This window comes from Stegodyphus dumicola, chromosome 2 (genome assembly GCF_044657685.1).
Source record: "Stegodyphus dumicola isolate Sdum_Otavi_A_Nest chromosome 2, ASM4465768v1".
Classification (NCBI taxonomy): domain Eukaryota; kingdom Metazoa; phylum Arthropoda; class Arachnida; order Araneae; family Eresidae; genus Stegodyphus; species Stegodyphus dumicola.
The window spans coordinates 216,173,144-216,190,195 of record NC_140769.1 but is presented as its reverse complement, the minus strand read 5'-3'; positions in this window follow the sequence as shown (position 1 = coordinate 216,190,195).

Here is a 17,052-nt window from a genome sequence, read left to right as displayed (position 1 = left end):
ATCTCAGCCGTCAACTGCTTTTTTATCTATCTGAAACCGGTGATATCTTGTTTTGTCACTCTCCGGATGCGTCTGAGGAGTAAATCCAAGATTTCCAGGCTGAAGTAATGCACAATTTTGCACGAGAGCGAGTCAGCTTGAAAACTAAGAAGATGAAAGCCCGATACGATACGATCCATTCAACGAAGGTGACAAGGTGTAGTTATGGAATTCGATTCGCCGGAAAGGACTATCTCCTAAACTACAGTCACACTGGGATGATCCTTACACAGTCCTAAGCAGGCTGAACGACGTCGTAGTTCAGATTCGTAAGGCATCAGATTCTAAGCCTAAAGTCGTTTATTATGACAGGCTAGCCCCTTACTATGATATAGTAAGCGGCATAGTATGTATTCTTCATAATGTATATCGTGTAAATAGTATACTAAGACCATGGTCATATTTGGATATAAAGTTGTAAATTTACTCATTTATTTGTTGGTTTAGCATGTGGTTTGTTTTATGTCATTTATTGCAATTATTGTTTAAGTGTTGTCTTGATTTGCCTTACTTCTAAACAAGACTTCCTGTCCAGGGATTGCACTGCTCGGGACGTGCAGTCCTCGGGAAGGAGGCAATGTTACGAATTTTGCACATATAGGGATAATTTTAATGAAATTATATGCGAAATTGTTGTATTTTTCTGTGTAATGTAACATGAAAATATAGAGATAGGATATTCTACCTGAAAAATAAAAGGACAGGGGCAAGGCTATTTAACACTGAGTAAATGGCTTTGTCGCTAAATTGGAGAGATATCTCCAAGTTGGCATTGGGTTTGGCGACTAATTGTTGTCACAAATTTGGCAAGAAATGACCAAAGGTTGCCAGACTTGGTGACATTCTAATCCGGTCCCTGTATCATTGTAACTGAATAAATGTATTTGGTCACTATATTAACTGTAACCTTATCTGACCCTCCTATCCCTTCCAGTAATTTCGGGAAGTAGAAAGCACTAGAAATATCTCGGGAGCCGGGTGAAATCTATATAAGGCCAGAGAGAATATCTGCTCTCAGTTGTTTTTGTGAGTTGTTGGTTTGGAGCACTGAAATATCACCTAGTTAGCTTCCTCTTTAGGTGCGCTTTGCAATGTGTTTAACGTTTTATAGTTTGAACTGTAACTATAGATCGTACTCTTTGATACTTGTACGAGTATTTCTGTAGAAAGTCCCAGAATTCTGAAATGTTAATTTGATAAAATAAATTTTATCATCCTATCATCGGACCTGTGTCCTTTTTTTCTATTACGAATTCGTACGCACGCAACCTTATGTTACTTGCTTTGGTCGGACTGTTAAAAATTGTACTGATTAAAAGAGAATATTTGATAGTTTTATTTCTGCTGAAAAGGGATATATCATATGCCTAGTAGTAACATAGACAATGTAATTGTAATAGAGGGTGCTTATAAATGAATAGTGCGGTTTTAAAAATTAATAACAAATCGATGTATTACCTTAACCGTATAAAACTTACACCGTAAGCATACACCGTAAGCTGCCCAAGTTTCTCATGTGCTACCTGCTGCTTGCTTATCATGCTTACTATAATAAGCCACAGCGTCAGTTTCCAAGATGACGCCGCAATAGGTAAACGCTTTCTTTGTGCTCCGCTTTGAGATTTCCAGATTTGTGCTTTCAGTGCAGCATGAGTTTCATGTACGTTTTCTGTGAGGTATCTCGCAAGAAAGTTCACGGCAATCTGTGATCGGTGATTCCTTTCTAGACCTGTTGCAAATTTAGTTGTTACCCTAGCTGAATACCAATTATGATGATTACATTTAGCAACTGGACGGTGCTCCGCCTCATTTTCACAGGAATGTACGAGAGCTTCTTAATCGTGATCTTCATCACCGTTTGATTCGACGTGCTGCAACAGCAGACAACCTTCTCCCCTGGCCACCCCGTTCGCCAGAATTTACACCATGCGATTTCTTTCTTTAAGAGTTTATTAATGACCCAGTTTATGTACCTCCAGTGCCCGTGTCCGTTGAGGAAATTTGTGGTCGACTAAAGCATGCGCTGCAGACTGTCACGGCGAACATGCTACACCGAGTAGGGGGAAGAATTTGATTACCCTGTAGATGTGGGTCGTGTGGGCAAGGGTGAGCAAATTGAAGAATTGTGATTAACGCATCAAAAACTTGGGCAGTTGTAGCTGCTTATGCTATAAAATTTTGCCCATATATGTTCATTATATATTCATCATATATATATTCATTTATAAACACCCTGTATATAATAGTAGCTGGTAGCGTAGAATAATTGATCTCGTATAATCTTATTTCAGTTTATTATAATTATATAACAAGCCATACACGACACACTGAATAGAAGAGCTATTCTAGTATTAATTCTTTTAAATGAAATGTCTGAATTAAGTGAATCAATTATTTTTAACCTTTTCCTGGGTGTTGCTCACCTTAAAGGAACAAAATTATTGTATTTGTTTTAGATTCAATTCAAAAATTAGAAACTATTTATAAAATTAGAAAACTGATTTCGTTTTGAAGTGGTTAAAAATGACTAAATAGATTGAACATGGAATTTTGTTTTTAAATTCATGTTTTGCTTACGTAAATTAATTTATTTTTCCAAGAATTTTTTAGGGAAGGGTTTTTAGCATTATTTTAATATTTTCAGTCATATGAACTATTTCTAATTCTTTTGCGACATGTCAATCGAATTTCATCGTTTTAGAAATAGAGTTTTTTTTTTTAATATAGAAATAGATTTTTTTTTACAGAAGTCCTTGCAACCTGTACTGACAGACAATGCCAAGATTATTTCTGTGTATTCCTTCAAATGATGCGGAAATGGACCAGCCAAAGTAAATAAATAAAACAATAAATAAAAGAAAACGACAGTCGCAGCAAAACGGGAAAATGATGCTCTCATTTTAAGTAACGTCTTTGTTTTTTACATACATAATAGTTCTATCAACAATGCGGAAGTAGCCTTTTTGTACCTCAAATAACTATAAAAGAAAAAAAAGGGTCTGCCTAAATTAGGGGTGAGGAAGAGAATTCCTTAAAATAATACTAAAACGGGAGCATTAATGCTCAACCTTGACTTTAAACATTAGCAGGAAGTATAATGGTTACATGCGCTTCGATGACAGAATGCCAGGTGGTGATAATTTAATAAGTAAAGCCAAATTATAACGTGAGCCATTTTTAACCACTTTTGACAGGAAACAGTTTTTGAATTAAAACACCAAGATGCATTCAAATGTTAACATTCTACATTTTGAACTGATTCGACTGTTTACGGTGAGCATACAGAGACGGGTTAATGCATTAATGAATTTGCGGGTTAAAATGGCATCAAAAAGCTTCAATTTTTTTTTTTTTTTTTTTTTTTTTTATGTGGCTGACTTATTACTACAATGTCTAAAATTTCATGGTTCCACAAATTCTCTTGATAAAAGAAAACTTTGTCGAAGAACATAAATAGATTTAGTTTTTCAGATTAAATTAATCTTAAGCGGAGTCTCCAAAATCATTGTTTCGTTACACTCATTACTTTAGGTAATTCGCTTTGGCAAATATTGCCATTGCGCTGAAACATAGGTCTTTAATTTATCTCATATTTATCGTGCTCAGCCAGCTCTCAGTGTGTCGCTATTTGGTAAAACGTTAAGTTCATCTTTTAAACTCAATCGGCATTTAAGTGCTTAAAACGAGCGATTTAAAAGCATTTTTTTTCCAGCTTAGTGTAATTTAAAATATATTTTTAATAATATATCCAACTGGTAATTTTATGAGCATTTGCAGCGTCATTATAATTAGTAAAAGATATTTTTAACTTTCAAGTAATACTTTATTTTTTAATATGTTTTACTTATTAATTAGTAGATTTTTGTAGCTTTACTTTTTATTTTAAAAGAAAAGGAAATAACTTGTATTCATGTGAGGGAAACAACTCGAAAAACACCCATATCCCGTTCCCTCATCTGCGAAGCCGAGTCGAATTGCTGGTATTCAGGTCTTAATTTCATAATTGCCAATTGGTGCAGCCTTTAAGACAACGGAGTTACTGAAAACGGGGAGAAAAAATAACAACAATTATCCAGTTTTTCCGCACTTTCACGAATGGAATGGCAGCGCTAGCGTACGGCAGGAATATTTGTGAAAAGTGTGTCAGATTATCAAGTGTGCCAAACCTCTGGATGCTAAATTGTTAAACTTTTATTCCAGGGATGGGCCACCTACCGCCCGCCGAAAGGTTTCATCCAGCCCACGGATAGAATTTTAATTTTCCGGTCTGAGGCAGATCAAAAATATATATTTATATATATTATATATCCATCTCCTTTTCTACTTTGTTTAAATATTTTTTTTCTTCATTTTTTTCAAAGGACTGTTGATCTGTTTACTTTCTCTATTTTTGTTTTGCAAAATATAAATCAACGGAAATAGCGAACGCAAACGGCTTTCAATCGGTGAAGTGTTAAAAGTGGAAGTCCTTTGTTAGTTATAGGTGTAGATTGTCACCAACAAGCGTTATCTCTTCTTCGAGAAGCAGACATATAGGAATCCAATATAGGTGAATGTGGCAGATAATGATGAATGGACCTGAAAATATTTTTTTACAGTTGTAAAAGAAAAAACAGTGTGTCAAAGAATATAACATTTCCGGTCATTTCACATCTAAGCATAAGAATTGCAATTACGAAGCAATGTCCGAATATGAAAGAAACCAAAATGCAGAAAGTCTTTGTAAAAAATTATCAGGCCGACAAAATTTTTTCAAGAAGGTAAACAGTGTCCAAGAAGTAGCTACGCATGCAAGCTACATTGTAGCAAACTATATTGCTAAAAATAATAAAGCTCTCAGTTATGGGAAGTTCATTAAACAATGCATGCTCCAAGTTTGTGATGTTTTATGTCCAGACAGTTTAAATTTTGCTCCATAGCTATGGATGAAAGCCACTGATATAAATGATACTTGAATGACAAGATACAAGGGAAAAATCAATTTATTGACGATATCACGGACCATCTCAAAGTTTTTAAACTTAATCTGTTGACTGAGCAGCTACCTTCTCTTGGTAAGCTTCCATCTTGAACTAACTACGCACCTTTGCTTCTACTTCTATTGCCGCTAGGACACTACATCCCTCATTTAGTTTCTGCCAGTTATAGTTCATTGTTCTAAAAATATAATCTGTATAAAATCGTCGTGGGGTATATATCGCAAACATAACGATGATATGAAATGAAAACGAATATGTGTCTTCAGAATTAATTATGCAGGAATAAGATTATTTATGGAATTTATAGCTATGTCTGTCCTCGAGTGTCATCTTTCTAACTATTCAGTAAAGACTTTCCAAGTTATAATGCAGAGTACCATCGCCAATCCGTTGCAGCTTTTTCCGAGTCATTCTATTGGACACATACACAAACAAAGGGGAAGAAAAAAGCGATGATTCCAGTTTTCAGATTTCGAATCTTTTCCGGTATTCAAGGAATCGAACGTCAAATCCGTAATTTTTTACTAATTATTATTTTAATAATAATCAATGCTTAATGTAGATTAACGAAATAAGGGGAGAAAAAGGAAAGAAGAAAAGGGTATTTTCCCTAAGAAAATATTTTTCTAGTTTTGCATAACACATTCACGTGTTTGCCTATGTTCCCAAAACAGACAAGAAGATATTTTATTTTAACAAATTTAATCATGCCAAGAAGATTAGACAAACAAACTTTTAGCATAATCTCGCGATTGCTCAACGTAGCGTTTTCAACTATTGTATCTAGTGCTTAAATTGCGCCTGAGCCCACCGGAGCCCGGCTCCGGTACTTCTAAATTTTTAAGATAAATTACAATTCTAGACGGAGCGCACCGGAGCCCTAAAATAAGATGAGCTCCGGTACTTCTTTTTATAAAACTGAACCACAATTTAAAGGGAAAAAATTTAGAATTCCTAACGTTTTAGTTTAATAATAAGCAGACTTTGCAATACTCTATTCCCCTAGAAATACAAACTCATGAGAACATGAGGCGTTCAAGTAAAGTCCCTTCACTCACATGCGGATACCTTTTCCTTTAAGAAGGGCAATAAATTTGAGGAAATTTGTTTAGGAATTCCCCCAAATATTTTTGGCGTAAATTTCTCGCCATGCCATCGTATCTAGTGTATTGTTATCGATGCTTACAGTTAGTTATCCTCGCAGGGAGGAAAATTTGTGTTCTTAAAGAGTGAAATACTGAGATAAACTGCTCAAGCATGTCCTATACATCGTCTTTCCCACAGTATCCACTAATGCAACCAAATACGGGAGGCGAAAAGTGTAACCAGCAACTTTACATTCATCCTTAGGAGTCAGATTCAGGCCTCAATTTACCTCTGACACACATCTGCTTGATGGCTATAATTACATCAGCAGAGAACCGCGGTCAAAGAGAACGTTCTCTCTCACCAAGATTCTCCTAATTTTTGGTTTCCACCCACTCATACCCTCATTCTGTTTCGCCCTGGAATTTTCATTAGCTATACTTTAAGTGTATTTAATTTTTGTGATGATAAAATAACTCCCCCCCTACGATCAGAGCTTTAATTGGGCCGGAGCTCACCGGATATCGGCTCCGGAGCTTCTTAGTTTTTGTAATAAATCACAATTCTAACGCACCGGAGCTCTGAATAAGAAGGCTGCGGCACTTCTTTTATGTAATTGAATAACAATTTCAGTAGAAATTTTATCTCGAAAATTTTATTTTAATAATAAAAAATGTATTAAAAATCGCTTATTAAATTTCAATTTATCTCTTTACATTTTATATTTTAATTTTAATTATTTAATTACTTTAATCTTTAATTATTTCAATACATAATAATTAATTTTCTAATAATTATAAATTAAATTATAATAATTTATATAATAATTATTGATTAAATAACAATTTATAAACATTAATTAAATAGCTATTAATTAATTTGATAATAATTAACTATTTAATTTAAAAATTATTAATGAGTTTAATTGTCATTTTATTTATTTATTTACTCTTGTTCCTCTTTGTTGACTGTCCTCCATAGGGCTCCGGCACTTCTAATCTTAGAAATTAAGCCCTGATTGTATCGTAACTCACCATTATGGTGTAATCCGAAGTGCGTCGCAAGTAACTGCTAACTGTCATTTAATGTTAGCAAAACATGTTTAATACTAACTATCAGAAATCCTCAATCTTTGTAAATAAAATATCTTAAAGCAAAAAAGTGCTGCAAAATATAATTAAGAAATTTTAAGGTAAATTATTTAGTAATTTCATTATATTTTTCTCAATGACATTTTCCTCCGTTTTTTCTTCCTTATAGTACAAATACGCATAAATTTTCCATCAATTCAAAATATCAAATAAAAGTCTTTGCAGAAAAATTTATTTCATTAAAAAACGTCATGCCATTGCATTTATTTATTACTTGGGCAAACATCAAACAAAAATATTAACAACAAAATGTGCTTCATTAAAAAAAGTCACGCATTGCAATCATTATTTACACGAGCAATATCAAACAACAGATGATATGACATTTCGATCATTGATTAACTGACGAACATCAAGCAAATGTCTTTACAGCAAAATGGGTTTCATTAAAGTTAGTTAAATTATTATGTTCATTAATTACATAGACAAATATCAAACAAACATTTTACTGCAAAATGCGTTTCATTAACAAATTCATCGTTTCACAACAAAAAATATAAACGCTTTTCAGATTTTATATTACGCTCAGAAGGACATTTTTTTTAACGTTTTGTGTGTTACCCTTTATAGATTAAATACCATGTTCTTCTCACTTAAAACACGTAAAATTAAATTCAACAGCAATATCATAAAATATTTAAAAACAGCAAAACAACATAGCTTTAGAATTTCCGACACGCAGTCTCGTGTGCTGAAGATAAAAATGTTTTTTTTTCATACAGTGTTACCATTGCTTGCTTTGAAATTGTTGAGTCTGTTAATCAAAAATTCGTTAAGTTATATAAATTTCAAATAGATAATAAAACAAATTCAAAATTCGGGCCTGCAAGTGCCCATGTTCGGTTATTTAAAATTTGATGGCTCTAGGTACCGTTGTTTCTTCACAATGCGAGAAGCATTCATGCAGATTCTTCATTATTTAGTTTCTTTAAATATAATACACGGCGATAATATTTCGTGGCAACAGTTTGAAAAATGAGTTGACGCAAAATGCTGTTTTGAAATTAATAGCCCTTCTGGGCTAACAAAAAGAAAGAAAGAAAAGAAAATCTGACTTAAAAATGTTTAACAAGAATTTCTGATTGAGCATAGCTTTCCTTGACCCATTGGTCTTTTATGAGAGAAACAGCTGAACAAATCTTGGCAGCAATTTAAGAAGCGCCGAACTTTGAACCAATCCCATGTAGGATATCTTCATTAATAATGCAATTCAATAACAATACTTTTAAAGTTCCAACCTTGAATGTTACTGCAATGTGTCCGGAACGTGAGAATTGCCAAGCGAATAATCGCTTTAATTCAAAATGATAGAAGCCTAAACTCACGAAGGGTTGAATACCCTTTATTATTCCAAATAAAGTTTAACAGGTGGCTCCTTTCTTGGAGTTTACAATAAAGCCTCCACTCGGGCTTGAACTCAGGAAACTAAGAAAGAAAAACTTAAGTAATCTTAACTAAAAGGTATAGCCGAAGCTATTAAGGTTCTAACAGAGTTGGCCCCGTAACGCTAACTAACGGCGAAGCTATCAAGGGCCTAAAGTTAGCCCTAGCGTAATAATAGCTTGTGAGAGAGTATCGCCAAAAGTATAACGCGCGCTTATCAGAATCTCAGGCTGTCTAACGAAGTCCGTTCCGTTCCGTTTGCCATTGCCGCCGCATCTTGCTTGCAAAGCTGCAAGCCGGCTATCTTCATTTGGCTGCTTCATGTAGCGATGCAAGGACAGAAATGCCTAAGTGAGTTCTGGAGACAAGATAAAATACATAAAATACAGATTTTTCACATGAACTGGAAGACTATATACACAATATTTTCAACCATTTCCTTTTCCTTAAATGAGTGATGAAGTCAAAATCATGCTATAAATACATATTTAGCAGAGATTTTGGACAGAGCACAGATGCGAAAGCACAATAAAGCTTTAGTTAGGAAAATTTTGGTTATCTCTAAGCATGAAAACCGCAAAAGGATGAAGATGACAGTCCTCATGAAGAATCCCGTAGCTAAAACGTTCAAAGTGTTTCATTATATTATCAGGTTCAATTGTTCCGTCTAACCTTCTTCGGGAACATGCAAGGACCTGACTCGGAACAGAGAGCTTACTAAAGCTATGTTCAAAACTGTGGGAAGTAGACAGGATACACAAGAAGGGTATACAAAACCCTTTATTTTTCTCTATTTACAATAATTTCCGTACTTCGGAATACAATGACCCACCACTTGTGGTCTAAACGTAAGAATATAAAAAATATAACTAAACACTAACTTAACTTTAAAATAATAACGTGGAAGATTGGCCTTATATTAACAGGAAGCCGTATGTAGTACAGAGAACTGTGAACACTACAATACGTTTAAAAATTATCAAGAGGATTAAACCTCTGGCCTGAAAGGCAACCAGCAACTGAGTAAACTTCTAAGGTAAGCGGCCTGCTTCGACTAACTGCTTCCTCTCTCTCGCTTGGCAAAAAGCCACAACTTAAATACTTGGCGTTCGCCAGACAAACTTTGCATAAATACTTTAACGCTTATAATTCTGGCAGGAAGTAGAAAATAAGAAGTGATAGTAAAGATTTAAAATAAAATAAACGTTAGTAAAACTTAAGATCCTTACATACTTCCCGCCAGAGTTAATTAGTTTGAAACTGAGGTCTAAAACGACCTTGTTGAAAACTTTTAGCTCTAGAATCTAACGCGAGGCCAATCTTTTACAAACATTTTTCGCTAGAAACTAGAAATTTAAAAGAAAGAAATTTGTTTTTACAATAGCAGCTCCCAGGACACAATTTTTTCATCTGTACTGCATCTAAACAGGAGCTTTTATTCAAATCTGGTTCCTTCCAGAGATCTGGAAGGAAAACTAGTTTAATGAAATGTTACACAATGAAATGGCAAGTAACATGTATAATTATATTTCTCTTAACATTCTTATTTCATTCATGACTATTTTAATTATCTCTCCCCGTGCTCTCTGACATGTGTTGTAAAAGAACACCAAACACGAATGTGTTTATGTCTATGTGTTCAACACTTCCTCCTACAATCAAAACACTAAGGTGTTAAAATTCAACATACCAAGACCTCGTAACACACCCTAATTTCAACTCTAAACCCTGAGGTACTATTCTGAAAGTGGCTAACTCTGAAGTGTAGCGTCAGAGAGCCTAACTACATCATTCAACCTTTAACACATATTCACCATGATTTAGTCTTTTTACAGTCACACGAATAAAAAAAAAATTTTAACATTACTTTCACTTTTACCATATCACGGTATTTCTTAACATTTAAAATAACAGTTCACATTGTATATAAGAACATATTAACATGCCGTTAATTTTACACATTTGAAAACATACATTAGTAGTACATTCTTAACTTCTATTCTTTTCAAAGCAAGTGCCAGTTCTTTCTACATTGAAATAATACATTTCAAAAAGTCTTTCAGACTAAAACTTCTTTCTTGCCAGAATGTTTTAAATAAAATTTATACAATAACTTTTTACAATATTTAAGTCTTTACACAACGCTATTATACATCAACTTTAGTTTTACGCGCGAGTAATTGAAAAACATAATACCAAAATCGGTAACAACTCATTTCTCGCCCTTTTGGCGATAAAGGTAGACCTCGCATGAGGTAAAACTTCTTGAAATCTGCCACTTGCAGTAAGAATGAAAGATTAACTTAAGTTTGCAAAGTAACATAAAATTTTACTTATCTTTGTGATATTCGGACATTCTTTTCTGGGCCCAGTCTTGAAAGGTAGTGCAGATTGCTGTTTGATTTATCCTCCTTCTTGTACGGGCTCGCCCTTCAGTGCCTTCCTCTAGAAGCTTCCTTTTTTCACCAGTTCGGTCACCCTTGAATACCTTCTTTTTCGCTTCTGCCTGTGGTCTTGGTCGTTTGATGGCAGCTGGTCTTGGCGGAACCGGGAAACTTCTTTCGTGTTCCTGCTTGGACCTCGTTGCTGGCCGTTCAAATTTTCCTTGTAACTTTTCCTCCGCCGCTGATGGCCCTTCCGCAGTTCGGCGACATTTGCTGCGGAGAGTCCTGTCGGATGAGTAGATCTTCCGTTTTAGAACCGGGTTATAGTTGCCGTAATTTCTCCTGGCTCTCTTTGCATACGTCGTCCTTCTCCCTTCTTCATTCTGGGGGTGCTCGTTAGCTCTCTTTTCTGGACGGTGGAACGGCTTCTTTTTCTTGCCACCTTCAATTTTTCCGCGGGGAAACTTTCTTTTCACTTCCTCCTGCCTCTTAATGGCTTGCCCTTGTACTTGTCATTTTTTCACCTCTGGAGCTTGTGCCTGCGGTGTCTGCCGTGCCGGATCCTGCAAAAGATCTGAAAATATTTGCATTTTATTACGATCATAGTAGGGTTTGATTTGATCAATGTTCGCGGAGCAGGTTTCACCATTTCTAGCTTTTAACACTACTACAGCGTGAGTTATTTTTTCTATGACATATGGTCCTTCAAATCGTGGGAAAAATTTGGCAGTTTTATCTTCTGGTGCTGAAGAAAGTGAATGATTAATTTTTAAAACTTCATTCCCTACTTTATAAGTTACTCCCCGTCGTTTCAAGTCATAATATAATTTTTGTTTTCTCTGTGCTACTTCAGTATTCTTCTTTGCTTCCTTAATTAGTTTTTCTATATCACCCATTTTAAATTCTGGGGCTCTTTGTTGCACATAAAATAATTTATCTAACGGCGTTATAATCTTTCTGCCTAAAAATAACTCAGCAGGAGTTTTGCCCGTTGTATCATGTTTTGCGGTCCTAAGGGCGAAAGCAAATTCATTGACATAGTTATCCCAGCTTTTATGAAAATTTTTAACATAACTACGGATAATTTTTACTATATTTCTATTGACCCGTTCCGCTATATTTGATTGCGGCCGATACGGGACCATTATTAAATGACGTATGCCCAGTTTTTGGCACATGTCTTCAAATACATTGCTTACAAATTGAGGACCATTATCCGATATAACTTTTAGGGGCGCCCCGTATTTTAAAATATATTTATTTAAAATAGAATCAGTAACTAATTTCGCGGAGGCTCGTTTTAAGGGAACAATTTCGGTCCACTTACTAAAATGATCAACCATAACAAGGAGATAGCGACTTTTATTTAACTGACTTTTTGGGAAAGGGCCCAATAAATCGATGCCAATTATTTCATTTGGAAATTCGGATTTAATACTATTTAGAAACCCGGCCGGGCGGAAATTAATATAATTAACTGCTTGACATGTTGGGCAGGACTGGACATACGCCCTTGTTAACTTTTGCAGTTCAGGAAAATAGACTGCCTCGCGTACGCGTTGGATAGTTTTTCGAATACCAGCATGAGAAGCTAAAGGGCTGTCATGGAGCTCCTGCAGGATATTTAATCTAAGACTAGCTGGGATAACAGGTCGAAATTCGTTGTTGGAATTCGTAGTTTTTGTATAGAATAATAGACCATCTATTAGTTCGTAATGGGCCGCCCTATTTCTTATCGCCACAATATCTTGGTGGCTAAAATTTTCAGGATCCTTTAAATACTCATAAATGCTTCCAAACTCAGGATCCTTACCCAGTTCGGTTATTACAGTTTCTGGGGAATTTATTGTACATGCTGTGAGCATTGCCACCTTTACGGTATTACCTTGTTCATCTATTTTAATTCTGGATAGGGCATCTGCTACGATATTTTCCTTTCCGGGGGTATGCTTGATTACCAGATTATATTCTTGTAGCTTGAGTGCCCATCTTATTAACCTTGGGGATAAGTTTTTTCCTGAGTACAATCTAGTTACCGCCGCATGATCAGAGTACACTGTTATTGGCGCCTTTCCAAAATAGACTCGGAACTTTTGCACTGCTAACAGAACTGCAAGTGCCTCTCTCTCGGTCGCGGAATAGTTTCTTTGTGTTTGATTTAAAGTTCGGCTAAAAAATGACACGGGCTACTGATTTTGCGAAAGTACCGCTCCTACCGCATAATCCGAAGCATCCGCTGAAATTTCTAAATTCTCATCCTTTTCAGGAAATTTCAACACAGGGGCTTGCGTTAATGCTTGTTTTAATCTTTCGAAAGCACTATTGGCTTCGGCCGTCCACGAGAATCTTGCCCTTTTTCCTTTTTAATTTTAACAATGGCTCAGCGATAGCTGCAAAATCTTTTATAAAGGACCTATAATATGAACAAAGTCCTAGAAAAGAAGAGAGCTTCTTTGCCGTGTTTGGAGTCGGATACTTTTGTACAGCGATTATTTTTGATTCGTCTGTCTCTATTCCTTTCTGAGATATCTTGTAACCTAAATATTTTAATTCAGGGGCTGCAAATTTGCAGTTTTCGACATTAACTTTTAGACCGGCCTCATTTAATAAAGAAAACACCTGTCTTAAATCCTGTACATGTTGGTCGAGATTATCACTAGTAATAATGATATCGTCTAAATAGATAAATGTAGACTTTCCAAGAACAGGTCTTAACACAATGTCCATACATCGCTGAAATGTTGCCGGGGCCCCTGAAAGGCCGAACGGCATACGCAAAAATGCATAAGTGCCAGACTTGGTTATAAAAGCAGTCTTAGGCACGTCCTCAGGCCTAACCCCTATTTGAAAATAACCAGTCGTTAAGTCTAAAGTTGTCATATATTTGGTGGATGTTATGTTCCTTAGAATTTCTTCAATTATAGGTAACGGATATACCGGATATTTAGTTATGGAGTTTAATTTACGGTAATGTATTGCGAATCTCCACCTTTTTGGATGTGTCAAAGGATAGTCATTATTTTTCTTACATAAAACCACCGGGCTAGCATAACTACTTGAGATGGGCGTTATGATCTTTTATAAAGGACCTATAATATGAACAAAGTCCTAGAAAAGAAGAGAGCTTCTTTGCCGTGTTTGGAGTCGGATACTTTTGTACAGCGATTATTTTTGATTCGTCTGTCTCTATTCCTTTCTGAGATATCTTGTAACCTAAATATTTTAATTCAGGGGCTATGATTAATTTATAATTTAATATTTTAATTCAGGGGCTATTTAATTCAGGGGCTATGATTAATTTATAATTTAATATTTTAATTCAGGGGCTATTTAATTCAGGGCCTATGATTATCAGCATATCGGTGATATGCCATTCTATAATTTTTTCCTTATTCTTATCATACCGGTATGCTTTGTGGCGAACTGGCATTGAATCTCCGGTGTCAATACTATGGTTAGTAACCTGAGTAAATGCTGGAATATCACTAAATAACGAAGCAAATTCACTTACCACTTGTCGGATTCTTCATTGCTCGTCATTAGGCAGGTGGTCAAGATTTAACATCGGCGGTTCAGCCTTTTCTGCACGAACTGGTTTCATTGTCAGCTTAAGGGACGCTTCATTAAAATCCAGCGTTGCTTGTGCTTCTGAAAGAAAATCTATTCCTAAAATTATATGTGCTTGCAGATTCTTTACTATAAAAAACATCACCTTTACTTGTTCGTCCTTGATACGGACATAGTTCTCCTTGCGCCGCTAACACTGTCGTATTATCCGAATTATATATGCGGTATTTCCGAAAATACTTCCTAAAAAAATCTTCTGCCACACAGGAACACTGCGCGCCTGTATCCAGGAGTGCGGTGGCTGGGATATTATTCACCAACACTTCAATCTTCGGAAGAGTCAAATTTTTCACCATTACTGTATTTAACTTGAAGGAAGAGGGGTTTTCGTGGCCTTCGGATTTCCGCACCCTCTCGTCAGCAGAAATCCGTTTTAGTTTAACTTATTTTTCATTTCCGTGCTTTCCTTCTTTTTCCCCTGGCCTTGAGACTTTTTTTCTGGATTGCTATTGAACTGTCGACGTTCGCCGGCTGTTTTTGAATGCTCGGGTTTCCTTGCCCACTGATTCGCTTTGCTTCCTTAGCCGTGTGCTTGAGTTTGCTGTAGTCTTGGCGCACCAAATTGGTTTCGCTGTTGATATTGGCGTCTTCTTTCGACGTCCGCCGTTCTTCTACTTTCAAACTGGTTTGCTAGCTCAAATAACTTTTCCAGTGTAGTCGGATTTCTTAATTCAATAAAGTCTTGCACTTGGGGCAGTAACCTCGGCAAAATCACTTGAATTATCTCAGGATCCGGACGGTTTCCATACAAGAGTTTGAAGACGTGAATTTTTCTTAAAATAAAGCTTGAGAGGTTTTCGATTCTTTGTTGATATATCCTAAAATGTTTCGTTTCTAATTTCGCACGATCCCTTACAACAGGGAAGGCTTTTACTAGGGCAGTCTTGAAATTCTCGTAAGTATAGGTGGGACTTCCTGCTTGACCCAAGAGACTTCTGCCTATACATTTGAACCAGTTAAGCGCTTGGCCCCTCAAAGCGCTGGTAGCTAAGGTAACTTTTTGAAATTCGTGCACGGGGTAGAGCATGAAGTGGTCATCCAATTTTTCCAAAAAACTGGTTACCGGTGAATTTCCATTAAATGTTGCTTCTGGTTTCATCGAAGCGCGCATGGTCTGGACGATGTAACCAAATCCTTCCAGGGCGGCAGCTGGCATTTCTGGATTCTGAGCCGCTTCTGCAGGCAGCACAGGTTCTTCTTGAAACTCGGCCATGGTTATTCTTCTTCGTTGGGCGCCACTATCAGGTTCAATTGTTCCGTCTAACCTTCTTCGGGAACAGGCAAGGACCTGACTCGGAACAGAGAGCTTACTAAAGCTATGTTCAAAACTGTGGGAAGTAGACAGGATACACAAGAAGGGTATACAAAACCCTTTATTTTTCTCTATTTACAATAATTTCCGTACTTCGGAATACAATGACCCACCACTTGTGGTCTAAACGTAAGAATATAAAAAATATAACTAAACACTAACTTAACTTTGAAATAATAACGTGGAAGATTGGCCTTATATTAACAGGAAGCCGTATGTAGTACAGAGAACTGTGAACACTATAATACGTTTAAAAATTATCAAGAGGATTAAATCTCTGGCCTTAAAGGCAACCAGCAATTGAGTAAACTTCTAAGGTAAGCGGCCTGCTTCGACTAACTGCTTCCTCTCTCTCGCTTGGCAAAAAGCCACAACTTAAATACTTGGTGATCGCCGGACAAACTTTGCATAAATACTTTAACGCTTATAATTCTGGCCGGAAGTAGAAAATAAGAAGTGATAGTAAAGATTTAAAATAAAATAAACGTTAGTAAAACTTAAGATCCTTACAATATTACATTCTTGTGCTTTCTGATAGAAGCGTTCATTGAGTTTTCTGAGAAACTTACGGTTCGATCTTAAGGTCGTCGTGAAGACATTTGTTACGCACATGGAAGTGGGCATTTGTAATAATGCGAAGATATCTGCTTTGCACTCTTTGAAGCTTCTTAAGTTCCTTATCGGAGATAGCTGTCCATGCTGGCGAAGCGTAAGTCATGATTGGTTTGATAACGGAGAGGTAAATAAGTGTCTTTTTGCTCAGCTCCAGTGAAGAGTATTTCCCAATAATTGGGTATAACCATTTGAGGATTTTAAGTTCCCTATCAAGCACGTTATTAACATGATGTGTCCAAGTAAGGCGGTCGTTAAATAAAACCCCGAGATATTTGGCCTGGGAAACCACTAGACCAATTTCGCTGAATAAAGAAAGTTTTTCGGAGTTTTTTAACCGGAGCGTTCCTTTTGCGTTTCCGAATGATCTTTGAGGCATTAGCTTCGATTTTCCATTGTGCACACCTCTGTTCAATAGCAGGAATAAGATCTTAAAGTTTTTTGACTGCATGATTTGCATTTGCAGATTTTACAGCTAA